The sequence below is a fragment of the Cetorhinus maximus genome, chromosome 18, assembly GCF_964194155.1.
Source record: "Cetorhinus maximus chromosome 18, sCetMax3.hap1.1, whole genome shotgun sequence".
Lineage (NCBI taxonomy): Eukaryota > Metazoa > Chordata > Chondrichthyes > Lamniformes > Cetorhinidae > Cetorhinus > Cetorhinus maximus.
In genome coordinates this window covers 93134023-93149851 of record NC_135896.1, presented here as the reverse complement: position 1 = coordinate 93149851, position 15829 = coordinate 93134023, and the positions used below count along the sequence as shown (strand labels likewise).

Here is a 15829-nt window from a genome sequence, read left to right as displayed (position 1 = left end):
AACATGTTGCAGATAATACATTAGGTGCCATTTAATGCAGGGCTGATGGGATTCGAGCCCACAAGAGCCAGTGAGAGCCCTTAGGAGGAGGCACGCCAGCACTAAGTGCCTCTCAGGCATTCGCCTCCCTGGCATTTAAGTGACCAGCGGCAGGCCTTCCCTTGGATCAATGATCCCAGGGGTGAAAATCCCTCCCCCCACCCCCACCCCCCCCGCCAAGAGCTGCCGGCCAGTCAGAGGCTGACAGGTGTCCACTGCAGGCAGCTCCAGCGCCAGCTGGAACAGTGGGAGCTGTTGGCAAAGCACCCAGGGAGAGGCCTAGTGTTGCTGAGAGACCCAGGCCGCAGAGTGAGTGTGGGATGAGGGGGGTTTTGGGAGGGGGTTGGCAATAGTTCTCAGCAGGGCCTCCCTCCCACCAAGCTTCCTATTGCTGGGTCCCTTGACCAGGCACCCTGGAACATGACAGGGCTTGCTTTTTGGGCATTCCGCATGGCAAATGCCCCACCTGCCACTGGTTGAATACCAGCAGTGGTGAAATGAGGCCCTTAAGTGGGCATTAATTGCCCATTTAAGGGCCTCAATTGGCAATGAGGTGGGTAGGATGGCCATGAGCCTCCCCTCCTCAGACTTATTCGGGAAAGAGGCAGTAGGTTCCTTACCCCTTCCCCCAATCCCCCTGCACCCCCTCACCGCTCCCATCCCACCTCAGAAGATGGCATTTAAATTCTGCCCATTGTCATAATTTCACAATCTCAAGACATTAACTCCATTCCTCTTTCCATTGACGCTGCCGGAGCTGCTGAGTTTTTCCAGCATTTTCTATTTTGATGTCACAATTTCAGGGCCATTTTAAAAAAAAATGAAAACAATGTCATTAGCAGTCTAATCTCACTCTACTTCATTTCCAAACTATGCAAGTGTGAGAATGCAGAAACAAAGCCAGCTAATGGATTTATACCAGGGAACTTTATCACGCCCTCAAAAATTAGCTGCAACCAGTCATGAAGGAAACAGCCTTTCACATAAGACAAAAGCTCGGCACGGAAGGAATGTCCTCTATAAGAAAATGGAGTGTCTTTAACAGTCTAATTTATTAGTGGAACTGCTTGGACAATTCAATATCTCTATTACTCATTTTTCTTACACTTATTTATCACCTGTTCCTCTGCTTGCATCCGTCTGGTCTTCTGTGAATGTCCGCAATTGTCTCCTTTCATATTATCCTCCTGGGTTCTGATTCAGTTTTTTTGTCTTTCTTTCCTTGAGTGGAGGTGATTGGTGGCATGGAGGGCGAGGGGGTGGGAGGAGCAGAGGAAGGATTCCTGAAAACTGCGGGCTGCATATTACAATTGTAGGTCTAATTCCAGTTTTTAAATTAAAAAAATCTTCAAAACAAGTGACAATCCCATCTCGCCAGGTCACTTTCAATTCCAAATTTTTTTTGCTCCTAATCTCTTGTACTGAACCTTATCAAATGCCTTCTGGAAATCCATATAGACAGCATCCACAGACTCTCAACTATCCACCATACCCATGGTCTCCTCAAAATATTCAACTAGGTTAATCAAATATGACCTGCCCTTCTCAAGTCCATGCTGACTCTCAGCGGTTCATAATTGTGGAAGCGCTCAATCCCTCAGATTCCAGTAACATCCCCATAATGGACATTAAACCACAGTTGGCTGGTTTCTCCCTCCCTCCTTTCTTATAATGAAATAAAGATTTGTATTCATATAGAACCACCAGTATGGGAAGCCAGAACAAGGGGGACTTAATCTTTAAGTTCAAACTATATTGATTAACAGCGACTTCAGAAAAAATAGTTGTTATGGGAGGGTTGTCAGAGCATGAATCCAACAGCCCCAGACAATCCTAGGTGCAATACAGTTGAGGTGTTTGAATGGATAGCTATCTAGGAACTTGGAAAATGCAGAGGAAAAACAAATCAATCAAGAGCTGCCAATGGCAACCTGAAGGTGTAACATGCTCAATAGGCTCAATGACTGGTGGTCCAGGATGTTATAATATGCCTTTAAGGGATAGCAGCATGACAACACTAGAAGGGAAGCGTGTCATGTGATCCAGTCTTAGTTTCACTTTTGCTTTTGAGCAGAGCATACACACACAGCTCTGCTGCTGATGTCCTCAAGCTAACGACACGACACAGGAGACCCGTTTTCCTTCCTCACTGGGTGTTTTCAGCTCCTGGTGGGCTTCCTGGCGCCAGTAAATTCACCGTCACAAAAGTGGCAGCTTGATCACGGTAAAGAAGTTGTCGCGCAGCATGTTGCAATATCTCGACTTTTCTTGTGGGTACAAGAACGCCTGTACCCGGCACGGTCTCAGGTGACTCGATGTCACAGCCAATTTGCACAGAAGCACAATATACCAGGCCTCACTTTGCAGCTGGTTTTAAGGGAGGCCAGCAGCACAGAAGACAGAGCAGTACGCTCCAGAGGCCAAACCTGCAATATGAATGCAGCTCTCCTGCTTAAAATTACAATGCATCCCATCAGTTATTTAATACTGAGCAAACGTTGTCCGAAATTAACTGATGACTGTACGTCCCTTTGTCAACAAGCACTAGAGATCTCACTGACACTTCAAATGTGCTAGGAGATACAATGTTGTCATTTTAATGGGAAAAGCCAGATAAGACAGCTTGGTGTCAAGTAACAGCTCCTGCTGGGAACAGCTGAGCAGCACCAGGCACAGTCAAGCACCTTAAAATTGTTTAAAATGTTAAATTTTCCTCAGCACTTAGGGCAGTTTTATACAGTAGTTTGAATTATTTACTATACTAAGGAAGTGTCTGAATTATTGTAGAGTTTTTTTTATTATAATCAGACTTGCTCCAGAATGTACATACTCTTGCTGTAGTACCAGCACTTGCCATAGAAACTAGCCTTGAGGTGCCACATAGTCAAACATCTTTGGCAATCTCTTCTTTGCCTCCACCTATCACTGGCCCCCTATCCCACTCCCCTCTACCAGCTTATATTTCACCTCATTTCTATATCTCCTCAGTTCTGATGAAGGGTCATACAGACTCGAAACGTTAACTGTATCCCTCTCCGCAGATGCCGTCAGACCTGCTGGGTTTTTCCAGCTATTTTTGTTTTTGCTCCAATTACATTTGTGGTCCTGTCAGTTGTCCCAGCTCCTGGTGAAACACAGCTCAACACATCCTCCATGTAAGTCAGCTCACTATACTCAAACATGATATTTCACCTTGATGTATTGAATCTCATAACATTTCAGGACATCACGGGTACAATAATAATATAAAAGCAAAGAACTGCGGATGCTGGAAATCCAAAACAAAAAACAGAAACAGAAATACCTGGAAAAACTCAGCAGGTCTGGCAGCATCGGCAGAGAAGAGCACAGTTGACGTTTCAGTCCTCATGACCCTTCAACAGAAGTTCTGTTGAAGGGTCATGAGGACTCGAAACATCAAATGTGCTCTTCTCCACGGGTACAATAATTCCTCGCTTAATGCTGTGGTTGCCTTCCTGAAAAGTGTGATTTGAAATGAAACAATGTTAAGCGAATCAGATTTTCTCATTACAACCAATGCAAAACCTGTCAGATAAAAACCATTAAAATATTATACTCCATAAATTGAAAAACTTTACGTTGTTAAATTCCTTTATCCATGAATTAAATAACTTTTAAGACAAAATAAATTAAAAAATATGAAAGAAATATGCTAACTCTTTCTACTTACTCCCGGCTACCCCCCATCTTGCCAACCCTCCAGTTTGCTGCCTCTCCCACTCCCTGACCGTTGACCCTTTCTCTCGCTGATCCGCTCGCTCTCACCTCTCCCACTCGCCACTTCCCTCTCCCATGAGCCGTGAGCAAGGGCTTGGGAGATGAGTGGCGAGAGGCAGCAAGAGCAGCTACGGAGCGAGGGCAGGCTCGAGTTGCAAGGTTGCGGAGGTAAGCGGTGGTGGCGAGAGGCAGGGGCAGAGAGCTGGCAGTGTGACCAGGAGGGTCGGCAAGAGGACGGATTGGGGAACAGGAGCGGACACTCCAAAAATGGTGCCGATCGGGTCACGCACCCCGACCTCAGACCAGGCACGAAATGACGTGATACATAAACTCCAGAAGCTAAATGTGAATACCGGGCCCATTAACTGCTCAATGTTGGGCTGAATTTTACATGCCTGTCCGGGGTTGGGGGGGAGGGGGTGTGATGGGTGATGGTGGTGGCATGTAAAATGGGGTGGGCACCCATCCCACCACCTTCCCGCTCACCCCCAAGCTCACTCCCATAATACTGGGGGGGGCAGGGGCAGGCGGGCACAGAAATCGGCAGCCCATCCGCCATATTTAAATGAACAGTTAAGGGCCAATTAGGATCGTTACCAAACCAATTGACCCTGATAATACAGCGCCCATGCCAAAGTGTTTAACGTGGGCAGCAAGGCAGAAGTGGGAAGCTCGAATTTTTACCTCAAGTGCTTAAAGGGCGAGACGCTTTCTGGCGAGTGCCCTTTGCCGATTGCAGGGTGGGCCCCCTTTAGTTGAACCCCTCCTTTTTTCCTACCCGCTCCCTCCCTTAAACCCACCCTCTCGCTCCCCACTACCCCTCTCCCTAACCTACCCAAACCCTCCTGACCCTGGACTGGGGATCCAAGGCCTTGGGGTCCTTTCTTCTCCAGCAGTCCCAACAGTGACCACTGACGCGTTCCTGGTGTTGTTGGGACTGATGGAGCTGCCGGCCTATTGGATTGGCTGGCAGCTCCAGAGGCTGGGACATCTGCCCCTCCCACTTGGCCCTCATTAGTCCAGCTGCCCACCCCCAACCCACCTTTATTATTCAGCCCATTAAAGCTGAACAACTTGAAACGGGGCAACGTAAGGCGGGGGCTTACTGTAGGATGTCTGCAAGACGCAAGACACAAGGGGCTGGATTTTCTCATCCTGAATCCAGGTGGAACGGAGGTCGGATGACAAAAAAAAAACGGCACTTGCGGCCTGGATGCCAGTCTGCCGCCTCCATTTCCAACTCTGCTAACTTTTCCAAGGACTGGTGGGGAGGGGGGTGGGGAGAAACGGGGATGGTGGTGGTGGATAGAGCGGGGTGCAGGCAGGACCGTGAAGTTGCTGCCTCGTCAATTGGATAGATTAAAGTCATTAGGAAACTCGCTAACAGCTCATCTTCTGACCTCCTGGGATTTTCATGGGGACGGTTGGCTGTGCGAAGCTCCCTGAAGCTGAGCAGCTGTAGCCCAACACGAACAGGCGACAGCGCTTAAACAGTTATTTGATGGAAAAAATTTGGAGAAGAAAACCTACAGAGCAACCATGAAATTTTAACAACCAACCTTTGTCCTATCCCACATCCCAGCTCTCCATTTTTCCTGTGTTATAGAGTTGTTTTTCCAAGTAACTTCTCTTGGTGGACACATTTAACTTTAGTTACAAGACAGCAGCAGCAAACTCCATAACTAAAGAGAAACTCTCCCCTAGAGGTTCCCCGCGCTGCTAACTCATTGGTTTACACAGATCATGTGATCTTACAACACAGGATTATTCTTAAAGCTACAGTCCTACGTTTATCAAAACTATAATTACTACATTCCTCCCCCTTCAACTTTTCTGCATATTTTGTTTTTACAAGGATATTTATCTCATGACATTGCAATATTTACACAGGTCACGAAATTACAAGTCCTGTCTTTCAGGTGGTTTCCTGATCCGTGTGGAACATCATAGCTCCATGGCTTCTGATTTTTTGACAGGAACCACATTCTCTGGAGCTGCATTAACATCAGGTACCTTATTAGGTACAGGCAGTTCAGTGTCTTCACTCCAACAGAGACATCAGGCATGTCTATCCTTAGTTGAACAACTGGAATCACAGGATCAGCAATGGTTACAGGCGGAACGTCATTTTGTTGGGGTATCTTTCTTCTTCTTAAATGATCCACATGCTTACGGGTGAATCAGCCCTCCACTTCCACGTGGTACAACAATGGTCCGGTCAGAGCTTACACTAGGTCCTCCACCGAAATTCCTTACATATACTGTTTCTCCAAAAGTGAATTGTCGCTCACGACGATGCAAATCATGAGTTGCTTTTTGTTCCCTTGACTTTTCTCCATCTTCTCCTCCAAATTGGGAAGTATCAGGCTTAGTCTTGTCTGAAGACAGCACCTCATCAGTAAGTCTCCAGGTGTTGCTCCTGCCATGGTGTGGGCAGTTGTTCTGTAGTGAAATAAGGAAACAAACAAGTCTAGTTTCCAACAATTCACCTATTAACTTTTTCATTCCTGCCTTAAAAGTTTGCACTGTTCTTTCCGCCAGTCCGTCAGATGATGGATGGTACGGTGCAGTCTTCACATGGTTCATGCCATTGAGACTGACAAATTGTTGAAACTCAGGACTTGTAAACGCAGCACCATTCTGAGATGATTACCTATGGCAACCCATGGATGGCAAAGCTTTGGTGTCATCTTTCTATAGTAACGCCTGACGTTGGCGACTTTACCTCATAGACGTCTAATCACTTGGAATGAGCATCTATAATCAGTAGAAACATGGTTCCAAGCAAAGGGCCGACACAATCCTTATGCAATCTTTCCCAGGGTCTACCAGGCCACTCCCATGGGTGTAATGGGGCTGCCACCAGCGACTGTTGTAGCTGTTGACATTGCACACAGTATTTTATCCACCTTCTCAATATCGCCGTCCATCCCCGACCACCAAAGGTAACTTTGTGCTATTGTCTTCATTCGAGGCTCCTGGATGGGCGCTGTGTAACTCTACTAAGAATGTTTCCCTTCCTTGTGAAGGAACTGCACCCTATAATAGGATACCAACTTGACTGCTCATCTCATGTCTTCAGTTGAAAAATGGCTTCAATTCGTCAGAGATTAGTTCCTGGAACCAACCATGTAACACTTGGGGCTGAATTTTCACCTCGGCGTGCACCCGACACGCATGAGCGTAAAATGGCACATGATGACGTTGGGCGAGTGCCCCGATGGCAGCGCACACTCGTGCGGTATTTCAGTCGGCGGGTGTGCGAAGGAGTCGGCAGCGCGCCCGCCGACAATCAAGAGGACTGTTAAGCCTGTTAATCGATTAATTCAATAGGATTTCTCCCTGCCCATCCAACCTTACGGTTGGCGGGCGGGTGAATAGGCCAAGCGGCCTTTCGATTTTTGAGGAAGCCTCATCCACAGGCGGGATGAGGTTTCTGATGTTAATTAAAAATAAAATAAAAGTTATCAGAACTCGTTTGCAACATGTCCCTGCTCATGTGACAGAGTCACACGAGGAGACATGTTTTCCTTATTTTTTAAAAAACTTTATTTTTAAATGTGAAAAATCTTCAGCTCCCTGAGGCAGCTCTGTGCCTTCAGGGAGTTTTCTGTAAGCGCACCCGTGCGTATGCGCTGACTTCTGCGCTCGCCCTCCTCTCCTCTCCCCCACTTGGACATTGTGGAGCGTTTCAGCGCGTGATTCAGGCTGGCTGTTAATTGGCCAGTCAGTGTGAAATCACTGTCCGGGCCCGCCCGCCCGACAAGGGGAAAATCCTCCCCTTGGTCTCTCACTCGAGACAGGACTGGATCACAATTCATCCAGTTTCTTATCTGTCTGGCACAGACTGGTGAGGAATCCTGGAAATTCACCACTAATACGAGCTCTTGGGGAATTGGGACATGGTGATTGTCCTCTTGCAAAGGAAGGCAACTTAGGGCATCAGCATTGGCTATATGAATCCCTGGTCCATGTACAAAGGTGTATTCATATGCCGCCAAAATTAAAGTCCACCTTTGTATTCATGCAGAAGTTATGGGGGGTATAGCCTTTTCCTCACTAAACAGACCCAAATGCTGTATGTGGTCTGATACTATCATGAAATGTCGCCTGTGCAAGTATTGGTGGAATTTTTTTTACACTAAAAATATCGACAGACCTTTCCCTTTTGATCTGAGAATGTCCTTTTTCAGCTGTGGTAAGTGTCCTGGATACGCAGCCTATCGGCCTCTCGGTACCGTTGTCCATCCTGAGAGATAGTGCCGCTCCCACTCCATAGGGGGACACGTCGCTGGTTAGCACTAATTCTTTTGTTAGGTCATAATGCACTAACAGATTTGAAGAGTGTAAGAGCTGTTTTACTTTCATGAAGGCTTCTTTCTTGGGGTGACTCCCAAACTCAACGCTGGCTTTTTTTTAAGCATTGAATGTAGAGGGGCAAGAACTCCGGATAAATCTGGTCGAAATCGGCCATAATAATTTACCATCCCTAAAAATGATTTAAGTTCAGAGATGTTCTTAGGTGCAGGTGCCTCTCTTCAACAGGGTGTAACCCTTAGGCATCTACCCAGTGGCCCAAATAAATAACTTTATTTGCCTGAAAAGTGCATTTTTCCTTCTTTAGGTGCACACCTACATCTAAAAATCATTTCAGGACTTCCTCTAGATTAGCCAAGTGTTCCTTTTGTGTGAATCCAGTTATCAGTACAACTTGAGGTAGTCCTTGTAGTAAGCTCTCCATCATCCTCTGAAAAATGGCACAGGCCGAGGAAACACTGAAGGGCAGGCGTGTATATCGATATAACTCTTTGTGGGTATTTATGGTCACAAAATCTCGGCAGGCATCATCCAGTTCCATTTGCTGATATGCATGACTCACATCAAGCTTTGTATGCGTTGTCCCTCCTGGTAGATTGGCATAGAGGTCTTCAATCTTGGGAATAGGGTACCTGTCCAGTTTGGCTGCTTTGTTGACCCTTATTTTATAGTCCCCACAGATGTGGACGATCTGGTCTGGTTTAAGGACAGGGACTATGGGTGCTGCCCACTCCGTGAACTGAGCCGCTTTTATGACACCCAGCCTCTCTAGCCAGTTCAACTCACATCAACCTTCTCTCTCAGGGCGTATGATACCGGTCTTGCTTTCAAGAAGCGAGGTGTTGCTTCTGGGTCCACATAAATCTTGGCCTGTAGGCCTTGGATTTTTCCCAGTTCACCCTTGAAGACGGTGTCATTTTTTTTTAGCAGCTCTGGCAGTCCTGCTCGCAACTGGAAGATTTTGACCAGTTTAATTTAATCTCTTTCAACCAATCATGACCTAGAAGGTTTGGTCCTTCACCTTCTACCACCATCACTGGTGGCTGTGCCGATTAGTGTCTACAATGAGCAGTTACTCTGCCGCTACCTTTTACCTGGATTTCTTTGCCTGTGTACATTAGCAGATGTTTGTTCCAAATTTAATTGTTGATCACCTTTATTTAAATATCTGAAAGTGTGCTCCCCTATTACAGTGGTAGAAGCACCCATGTCTACTTCCATTTTTGATGGTTTACCATTCACTTGCACCGTGACAATAATTGGTTCTGTCTTCCCAACTTTCATGTTGAATAATGAATAAATGTCGGAATTGTTTCTGGCTCTTCCACACTGTATACTTCATCGGACTTCGATTGTTGCCTGGAAACCTGTTTAAATCTCGCTTTGCAATGTTTCAATATGCCTCCACTTCTGTGACACAAATAACATTCTACCTATTTAAACTGCCAATCATTAGGAGTATGATTGTTTCCAGGTCAATAAAAATTAGTTTTCGACTTTGCTGCTAAGCTGTTTCCTCTAAGCTTTCGGTTAGCGGGAGCTGTTTCCCGCTTTGCGGTAGAGTCCTGGCTTTTCATGCCACTTTCAGCTGACTGTTCCCACCCGACTGGCACCATTTTGCGCTCTTTGAATCGCTTGTGAATCCCTTGCAGCGTTTTCCATCGCAAGCGCTATTTCTAACGCTTTCTTAAAATCAAGATTCACTTCAGCCAGCAATCTTTGCTGAGTAGCATCCTCCTGCACGCCACATACCAAACGATCTCTGAGCATGTCATTCAGGGTTTCACCGAAATCACAGTATTCCATTAGTTGTTTTAATTTCACCATGTAGGTAGCAATAGTCTCTCTTGGGGCTCTATTCCGTGAATTGAGCCTGAACCTCTGCATTGTGGCTGAGGGCTTGGGTTGGAAATGTCCCTTAACGAAGTCTACTAATTCACTGAAGGTCTTCGAATCTGGGGCACTGGGGGGCCATCAAGCTTTGAATTAAACTGTAGGTCTTGCTTCCACAAATACTCAGGAGAATCGCTCTCCTCTTTTCCTCCCCTGTGATTTTGTTGGCTTGAAAGTAGAATACAAGATGTTCTATATATTGAGACCAGTCGTCTGTGGCTGGCTCAAGGGGATCATTTCTGCCAAACTGTGGCATCTCGGATGAGTATATCTTCCTTTCTTTTCAAAGGACTTAGATACTCTCAATTCCTGGCTGAGGGACAGTACCGGATCTGATTTATCCTCGTCGCCAGTTTGTTGTAGAGTTAATTTTACAGGCAACTTTTCTTGGTGGACACATTTAACTTTCTTTACAAGACAAGCAGCAGCTACATGTGTGCAGCAAACTCTATAACTAAAGAAGAACTCTCCCCTAGAGTTTCCCCCATGATAACTCATTGGTTTACACAGATCATGTGACCTAACAACACGGGATTATTTTCAAAGTTATAGTCCTATATTTATCAAAACTATAGTTACCATACCCTGACAACTTTGAACATGAGGATCCTCTCTTCTTTTAAAAAAAAAGGCCATGCACAGAAGTGGCTGCCAACTTGGGCCAAAAATTGGACCACTTCCTTGGTGTACCACCTCCATTCCCATCCCGCCAGCCACTAATTGGGAAAGAGACTCATCTTGAGGGCCATTAAGACCCTGACCCTGTGAAAACCCCGCCTCACAATAGGCTGGCAACAAAGGCAGGAAGGCAAGCCGGGATTGGTCCCGCCTCCCGATTCCTGCCTCGAATGGGAAAATCCAGCCCGAAGTGTCAGCCTTGGCTCAATGGTAGCACTCTCACCTCAGAGTCAGGAGGCCAAGGGCTCAAGGCCCACTCTCGAGGCTTGTGCACAAATCACGGTTGACACTCCAAGCTCAGTTCTCTGCAAACAAAAGGAATATGCTCAAGCCTGTCACCTCTTTTTGAATTACCTTGGAATTTGGGTAACCAGTAATTCCCTGCTGTTTTCACCATGGCAACACCTTGGCCAATCAGGGTCAACTTGCCAACCAATCAGCTTTTCTCTTGTATAAATTGTGAATGTTTGAAATTTGGCATTCTTGCGTTTGTCCTGATGAGTGCAGGATGAAAAGCTTTGGCAGCATGTCTCTCTTTGCATCCTTTCTGACTTTCATTTCTGGGAAACTTACTAGCCTTTGGGTGTTTAATGGACTTTTTGGCCCTGTACACAAATGATTGGAGAGCTCATCATCTCTGTCATTGTGCAATTCTCCAATGATTCTGGAATGATTAGTTACACACCAAAAATCACCAGTCACCTCAGTATCCGAAGCAACTCTTTTTTCATAACTAAAAAATTCAATACTATAACTTTCTCAGTGCATTGGTATTTTCTGGTTCACAGAATACATTGGTTAAGGAAAAAAGCTGTAAAAATGACTCAAAAGGGGACATAAACACAGGCGTCCTGCTTAGGTTTCCCCTCAGCTCTGCCAATAGCTCCCAGGGTTTCAACACCGCCCTTAACAATTACTTTTATCACTGTCTGAACTGCCGTGTTAAGATTGACAGACAATCATATATTGGCAAAATAAAACTGAACTTAAACATCCACTCTCAGGTGCTTTCGAAATTTTCGAATTGGTGTAAATTGGGTTCACTTTGCACTGATAGGTTGCAGTTACACTTCAGTTGCGCTGAGTCCAGAATCAGGCTCCTTTCACACATCGCGGCAAAGCCTGAAGGAGTCCATTCGTATCTTAACACCTAATTTACTCTCCACAGCTTTTAAATTGGTGGCAAGGACCAAATCACTTCACACTCCCTGTAGCCTTGAGGTCTCAATGCATTGTAACCTTCAGTCAAATAAGCTGGCTGAGTTTTAGAAAAATGAATCGAAACAATCTCGACAGAACAGCAACTTCAAACCTCTACAGGAACAAACGGCTGATGTGAATGACCATAAATTATGATTCAATTATCTGAAGTTCACACAACGCCATTGCTGGGCAGCAAAGGGACATCTTCCTCTTGTAGCATTTTGATCAAAAGGACAAACGTTTGCAAAGTGTGTCTTGGCACACAGGTACTTTGCTCGCCACTCCATCTTATTCTTAAATCTGCATGACTAAGTTTTTAAAATATCTACAATCTTCAAAGAACACTGCTGTTTTCCAAAAGTGTTTGGCAAATGCACCGTGCTGGGATGGTTGTTAGTCACACGAAAATATCACTTGGCCACACAAACATCATCAAGCCTACATCGTGCACAATTGTTCCAGTTGCTTTCCTTCCTTAAGCAAGACAAATCCCTGCTTTCTGCTCCTGAACAAAATCAATGTCTTAATTTGTTCTGATTTCATGCATTTCTCTTATTCAACATCAATGCCTCACTTCTACTCCTGGCCTACAGCAAAGAGCTGCAACTGAAGGCACATAAAGTGCTATATCCCTGCTGTAGCTACTTGCAATGTAATAGTGCGCTCCCTGAACCATTTCCTGTGTTCACATCACTCACATTACTGAGCAACTGGTTGATGACTTAGTGGAGCTTGGAAGCACTTAGTAAAGCACTTGCTAAAAGGTGATATTTGCCTGGATGAGTGCAGCTCCACTAACACTCAAGAAGCTCAAAACCATCCAGGACAAAGCAGCCTGTTCGATTGGCACCACATCCACCACCTTCAACATTCACTCCCTCCACCACTGACGCATAGTGGCAGCAGTGTGTACCATCTACAAGATGCACTGCAAGGCTCCTTTGACAGCGCCCACCAAACCCAGGACCTCTAACATCTACAAGGACAAGGACAGCAGACACAGGGGAACACCACCACCTGCAAGTTCCCCTCCAAGTCACTCGCCATCCTGATGTGGAACTATATCACCGTTCCTTCACTGTCGCTGGGTCAACATCCTGGAACTCCCTCCCTAGCAGCACTGTGGGTGTGCCTATACCACATGGACTGTAGTGGTTCAAGGCGGTGGTGTCAAGGGCAATTAGGGATGGGCAATAAATGCTGGCCTAGCCAGCGATGCACAGATCCCATGAACGAATATTTTTTAAAAATTAGTTCCGAGATACTCGGATGATATCCCAATAGTTTCAAACATTTTTATACACTGCTGCATAATGTTCTGACATAGGAATTTCCTCAGAAAGTAGAGAGCTAGAACTTGCATTCATATAGCGCCTTTCCTGACCTCATTGCAAAGTGCTTTGTAGCCAGGGAAGTGCTCTGGAAGTGTAGTAGTCACTGTTGTGATCTAGGAATCAATTTGTGCCCAGTACGCTGCCATGAGCAGCAACAAAAGAAATGAGCAGATAACGTGTTTTTTTATTTCAAATGATGGTTGAAGAAGAAAAAGTGACCAGAGGACTCCCCTGCTCTTCTTCAAATACCGCTGTGGGATCCTGCACATCCCCCTGAGAGGGCAGGCCGAGCCGTGGTTTAACACCTCATTCTAAAGACAAGATATTAATAGAGCGCAGGCCTGACTATCTTTAACTGCAAACCTAAAGGAAATTCTAAAAGTAAACTTAACAGCAACATGAATGACTTTGGCCAGAACAAACCAGTTCATTTAGTTGTTAAGCTCAATCACTTTAGTGCAATGCAAAGTTTTGCCTGTTCTACAGCTACAGCCTTTGAGCATTAATTGGAATGGTTTGTGTTTTCTCAAAGTGCTTTTGTTTCCTGGGCTTCAGCAGCAGCGTCTATGATACATTAACATGGGAAGATTGCATGTCTGGAAGGAGAATGTTTTCTTCCCCATCTACTTGCATTGCCATATCCAAAATGGGCATATGCTTCGCACCATATTTTGTACATCGATCGCACCTCTTGTGGTGAGGGAGAACTGCAACAGTTACAAGCAGGTTGCCAGTTTCACGCATGATGCTGTTTTCAGGTTCGAGCGAGGCTTCAGTTGTTGAGACGATATTACAGGCTGGAAATGTAACACAGCACGAAAGGAGATGAACTCCTCATGTCAAAACTAGCCGGATGGCTCCTTCTAAGGTGAACAAGGACACTTTGGAACAGTATGTCTGATGCAGAGGGAGAATAAAAAAATACATCCCTGTGTTCATTTTGGTTTCTAAAACAGCAGAATTTGCTTCGAAAAGTTATTTCAAATTGTTGCTTAATCGGCGATGCAAAGCAGAGCAATTCGAATTCTCAAGTCTGGCAACTCAAAAGATACTTTTCCGTGTGACACAAGTTTATGGGATTTTTTTTTTAAAAAACTGTTGTGCTTCTGGATAAAAATGACTTTCAAGTAGAAGCGACATTGTAGCAAAGGCTGATGGCAGTGCCCCGTGCTGAACTGCTCCAATTTAAATCTTGCCCCTGAGAATATCAGAAAGGCTCAAGATCAACTTAACTTACACCCATTGGCATGCACTGCACCGGGTAACAGCACACGAAGCAGTTTTCCTGATGCACAAGGACACGATAGAGCAAAAAGGAACGTTGCTGACAATGGTCATCAATTCTCAAAAGAAATTAATCGGCTAGCATTTACATAACATCTTTATAACCTCAGGACGTCCCAAAGTGTTTTACAGCCAAGGAAGTGCCTTTTGAAACACAATCGCTGTTGCATTGTAGGAAATGTGGGAGTGAATTTATGCACATATTTTAGTGATATTGGTTGAGGGATAAATTGCCAAGGACTTCCATGCTCACCTTTGAAATAGTGCCACAAGATCTTTTGTATTCACCTGAGAGGGCAGCCTGTGTTTAACCTCTCCTGTCACCTCTGCCAGTATAGCACTCCCTCAGCACTGCACTGGAGCATCAGCACAAGTTCAAGTCTCTGGAATGAAACTTTAACCCCCAGTGACAAGAGTGCAACCACTGAACCTTAGTTAACATTAATGAATAACCAAAAGCCACAAAAGCAAATGTAGTATGCAAAACTGTTCTTCCAATGCAAATTCGCTCCAACCCTATTCAGGCCAGCTTGATTCTTTCCTGAGTGTATTGGCACAGAACACAAGAGTACAGACCAAGAACTATAAATGGAGAAGCTGATAAGTTGTTTGGCCAGGGAAAATTTTACAGGATATTTTGATACTTTCTCACCTCTCAGCACTCGAGGCAAACACACTTAAGAAAAAAATGAAGTGGGACGCTCGGGGAGTGGATTTTGTTGAGCGTTTTTTTTTTATCATTCTTTCACGGGATGTAGGTGTCGTTGGCCATCCCAAATTGCCCTTGAACCGAGTGGCTTGCTTGGCCATTCCAGAGGGCAGATAAGAGTCAACCACATTACTGTGGGTCTGCAGTCACATGTAGGCCAGGCCAGGTAAGGACGGCAGATTTCCTTCCCTAAAGGTTACTCGTGAACCAGGTGGGTTTTTATGACAATCGATGATAGTTTCATGGACTACCTTTATATTCCAGACTAATTAAATGAATTCAAATTCCACCAGCTCCCACTGTGGGGTTTGAACCTGTGTCCCTAGAGATTTCACCTAGGCCTCTGGATTATTAGTCCAGTGACATTACTACTACACCACCATCTGCCCATGATGTATAGTGTCAGCCATGCTAATCCAATGTGAAACGGCTTTGGTCAATCTCAGTCCAGTCTTTAATGCACTGAGTCCACATCATACCAGTCACCATGATTCAGTGCAAAGTGCCAGTATTTGATAGTCTCATGCAGAGAGGGCATAAAAAGAGATTGAAAGCTACCAGTGTGGAGAACCTGCATGTTTGTAGTGACTGGGCATATAGCGCTTTTGCGAGGTTAGGATTAAGGTACCTTGTT

The 15829-nt window shown here is 45.3% G+C and overlaps 1 protein-coding gene across 9 annotated transcripts in view; it reads right to left on the bottom strand.

Annotated features, from left to right (window-relative positions):
- Positions 1-15829, bottom strand: part of LOC144693363 (alpha-(1,6)-fucosyltransferase) — a 726743-nt gene that overhangs the window by 281496 nt on the left and 429418 nt on the right. The window contains exon 1 of one of the 9 annotated variants that reach the window (XM_078563203.1): positions 13891-13911. The exons of the other annotated variants lie outside the window; for them this stretch is intronic. The gene's annotated coding sequence lies outside the window, so the exon portion shown is untranslated. Of the gene's footprint in view, positions 1-13890; positions 13912-15829 lie in introns of those variants that run through there. 9 annotated transcript variants of the gene reach the window in all.